This window comes from Tachyglossus aculeatus, chromosome 6 (assembly GCF_015852505.1).
Source record: "Tachyglossus aculeatus isolate mTacAcu1 chromosome 6, mTacAcu1.pri, whole genome shotgun sequence".
Taxonomy (NCBI): Eukaryota; Metazoa; Chordata; class Mammalia; order Monotremata; family Tachyglossidae; genus Tachyglossus; species Tachyglossus aculeatus.
In genome coordinates, this window is record NC_052071.1 from 22,955,879 (window position 1) to 22,960,221 (window position 4,343).

The window sequence follows — 4,343 nt, forward strand, 5'->3', positions numbered from 1 at the left end:
CCGCACCCTCCGCTCCTCTGCTGCTAACCTCCTCACTGTGCCTCGTTCTCGCCTGTCCCGCCGTCGACCCCCGGCCCACGTCCTTCCCTTGGCCTGGAATGGCCTCCCTCCACACATCCGCCAAGCTAGCTCTCTTCCTCCCTTCAAAGCCCTACTAAGAGCTCACCTCCTCCAGGAGGCCTTCCCAGACTGAGCCTCCTTTTTCCTCTCCTCCTCCCCATCCCCCCGCCCTACCTCCTTCCCCTCCCCACAGCACTTGTATACATTTGTACAGATTTGTTACTCTATTTTACTTGTACATATTTACTATTCTATTTATTTTGTTAATGATGTACATATAGCTATAATTCTATTTGTTCTGACGATTTTGACAACTGTCTACATGTTTTGTTTTGTTGTCTGTCTCCCCCTTCTAGACTGTGAGCCCGTTGTTGAGTAGTGACCGTTTCTATACGGTGCTGACTTGCACTTCCCAAGTGCTTAGTACAGTGCTCTGTACACAGCAAGCGCTAAATAAATATGATTGAATGAATGAATGAATGAAAGCAAAATCAAATTGACTTTTGATCTATACTTCTATTTCTTTTGATGACTGGACTCCTTCCTTTTTTTTTTAAACAGTATTTCTTAAGTGCTTACTATGTGCTTAGAACAGTGCTCCAGTGCTTAGAACAGTGCTTGGCACATAGTAAGCCCTTGACAAATATTATTATTATTATTATTATTATTATTATTATGTGCCCAGCACTGAACTAAGTACTGAGGTAGATTCAGGAGTATCAGGTTGGACACAGTCCCTGCCCCACATAGGCTCACAGACTTAATCCCCATTCTACAGATGCGGTCACTGAGGCCCAGTGAAGTGACTTGTTCAAGGTCACACAGCAGAACAAGTGGTGGAGCTGGGATTAGAACCCAGGTCCTTCTGACTCCCAAGCCAGGCTCTGTCCAATCAATCGTATTTATTGAGCACTTACTGTGTGCAGAGCATTGTACTAAGCGCTTGGGAAGTACAAGCTGGCAACATATAGAGACAGTCCCTACCCAACAGTGGGCTCACAGTCTAGAAACGGTCACAGTCTGTCCACTAAGCCATCCTGCTTGGCACTAGGCTATGTTGCTTTCTGAGGCCAAAAAAACTTGCTTGATGGGAGCTTGGAATTTATTAATTCCCCTGGTATTTGAAGGAGTATATTTTATCCCTACGATACTGCCAGTTTGAATTTAGTGTACCATATCCACTAATTCCAAGTTATATATATTTTTTCTCCCCCGGCTTTATTCCTAGCAAGGGCATATATTTGTGAGTCGCCAATGCCGATTTGGGATTCTGTGTGGAGATTCCCGAGTGCCGGCTGGCCCATAACCCTGGCTGACTCTGCAGCACACTGAATGATTATCTGCAGGTCATCTTGCTTACACGCCTCCGGAGTGCAGGCAGATGTCATAGGCTTGAGATGGAAGTCCCTCTGTTTGCAAGTCCGACGCTTGGAACACGAGCTACCCTGATTTCACTCAGCACTGGGTTATGACTTGGGATCTTCCCCTCATTTTAGAATGACTGATGCTCTATTCTGATGCAGCAGAGCAGACACACGTCGCCTGGAACGTTCCCTGGCGAAGACATTTTGAGTGAAACAGAGCAGCCTGGCCCCAGAGAAGCTGGACTCAGGGGCCTGATTTTTTGTTCAGTTTATAATGGCATCTGTTAAGTGCTTCTTACGTGCCAAGTTAATCAGGTTAGACACAGTCCAGGTCCCACATGGGGCTCACAGTCTTAATCCCTACTTTACAGATGAGGTAACTGAGGCCCAGAGAAGTTAGCTGACTTGCCCAAGGTCACAAAGCAGAAAAGTTGGGGAGCCAGGCTTCCTGAACCCAAAAAATCTTGCTTGATGGGAGCTTGGAATTGACTAGTGATTAGAAGCCAGGTCCTTCCAACTCCCAGGCCCATGCTGTATCCACTGGGCCACACTGCTTCTCATGTGAGCAGGGAACAAGTACCAAATCCGTGATTATAATAATAATGATGGCATTTATTAAGCGCTTACTATGTGCAAAGCACTGTTCTAAGCACTGAGGAGGTTACAAGGTGACCAGGTTGTCCCACGTGGGGCTCACAGTCTTAATCCCCATTTTACAGATGAGGTAACTGAGGCACAGAGAAGTGAAGTGACTTGCCCAAAGTCACACAGCTGACAATTGGCGGAGCCAGGGTTTGAACCCATTACCTCTGACTCCAAAGCTCAGTGGCTTTTCCACTGAGCCACGCTGCTTCTCATACTCTCCTATGAGAGTATGCTGCTTCTTATACTCTCCTAAGCACTTGGTACAGTGCTCTGTGCACAGTAAGCACTCAATAAATACCATTGATTGATTAATATGACTTCAGTCTTCTTCAGGCTGTAGATCTTTAATGCTTTGTTAATTCAGTAAAGTGGTTCCTTCTCATCTGGAAACCAGGGAACATGCCTATTGCCTCTGTTGTAAAGTACTCTCCCAAGCACTAAGTAGATACTGCTGATTAATTCTTCCTACTTTGCAAATATGTTATGATGACAAAATGGCATAAAAGCACTTTGGAAAAATAAAAGTGCTGCACAAACAACATACCCTCTCAGGGTCGCACCTGGAGAGTTTCCAGTACTCTACCAGTCTTGGCTATGGGAGGGAAAGTCAAGCAGAGGGATATCAATTCCATTCCCAGCTTGGACAGTGGCTAGCGAGTGGAAAGCAATCTGCCATGAGTCAAAACTCACCCATGCCGGGCAGCAGCGGCTTGGGAGACAGATGAGGGTGGAGACTTGAGTTTACCATGCAGAAAGCGACAATGGTAAACCACTTCCATATTTTTACCAAGAAACCTGTATGAATCTACTACCAGAATGATTGCAGATGGAGAGCAGGGGATTCTGGTGTCGCTGTGGGTTGGAAATGACAGCATAAGACAAGACACACAAAAAAACAAGGTAACATTCCAGAAGCTCACTCTTCAGAGTGCTTTCAGTCTAGCACCATAATCTACATTTTTTTAGTGCCTGGATTTTTCAGAGAAAAAGTCGAGCATTTCATAATAGTGTTCACCTATTGATATTCTGCTGGAGACCTTGGTATTTTCCAAGTTCAGCCGTTCTGGAAACTCTGCAAGTGATAAGCATCTCCTAGGTCGATTCTTGCACAGAAATGGACCCTGTAAAGTGGTAGGTCAATCTCTACTTGAAAAATTCATGACACAGAACATAGAACACAGAGATGAAGAGAAAGCGATAGAGCAAGTCTGCAAAATGCATAAGTAGATGGTAATCGAACAACAGAAAGCACCCTCTAAAATTCTATCCACGTACTAGGAGTTTTTTTTTTTTGGAGCAACTGCACTATAATAAATGCAGGGGAAAAAAGTGCAGCTTCTGAATCTACGAATAAAGAGGGCAGGTAGAGGACTGAGAAGATCAAAGGAGGAAAGATTTAAAAAAAATAAGGATAATAGTAATAATGGTATTTGTTAAGCACTTACTATGTGCCAGGTACTGTTCTAAGCACTGGGGTAGATACAATATTCTCAGGATCGACAAAGTCCCTGTCCCATATAGGGCTCATAGTCTTAACCCCTGTTTTACAGGTGAAAGAACTGAGGTCCAGAGAAGTGAAGTGAAGATTAGAACCCAAGTCCTTCTAACTCCCAGGCCCGTGCTGTAACCACTAGGCCACGCTGCTTCTCTCGGTGGTGATGCTGGGTTTGTTGTTTGCCTTGCCTGCTACTGTCCTTGCTTCTGCTGACTTGCCTCACGAGGATTCAGCTCAAAGGGTCACTCGTTTCAGGATGAGATGACGCCACACCGTTCCATGCTGCATCCGTCGCCCTCCCCATCTTACGCAGCACAGTTGAATTGCGGTGAAGTTCTAACACTGTGGCACTGTGAGTACTCCAGGACTTCATCATTTGCCATCTTGATCTTGCCACTAGACGTTGAATATGGCCTGTAGTGATCCTGGGGCCGAGGGGCAGGTGGGAGACGGGGACGGGGCCCGAGGCTCTCCCAAGCCCTTCGTACAATGCTGTGCACACAGTAAGCGCTCAGTAAATATGAATGAATGGCTCTGCCACTTGTCTGCTGTGTGGCCTTGGACAAGTCACTTCACATCTCTGTGCTTGTTACCTCATCTGTAAAATGGGGGTTGAAACTGTGAGCTGTCTACATGTTTTGTTGTCTCCCCCTTCTAGACTGTGAGCCTGCTGTTGGGTAGGGACCGTCTCTATATGTTGCTGACTTGTACTTCCCAGGTGCTTAGTACAGTGCTCTGCATACAGTAAGCGCTCAATAGGTACGATTGAATGAATGAAT

At 45.7% G+C, this 4,343-nt stretch overlaps 1 non-coding gene across 1 annotated transcript; it reads left to right on the plus strand.

Annotated features, from left to right (window-relative positions):
• Positions 1–2,611: 2,611 nt before the first annotated feature.
• LOC119930162 lies at positions 2,612–2,749 on the plus strand. Its single transcript, XR_005451651.1, has one exon. It is a non-coding gene; the product is annotated as a small nucleolar RNA SNORA7 (small nucleolar RNA).
• Positions 2,750–4,343: the final 1,594 nt, after the last annotated feature.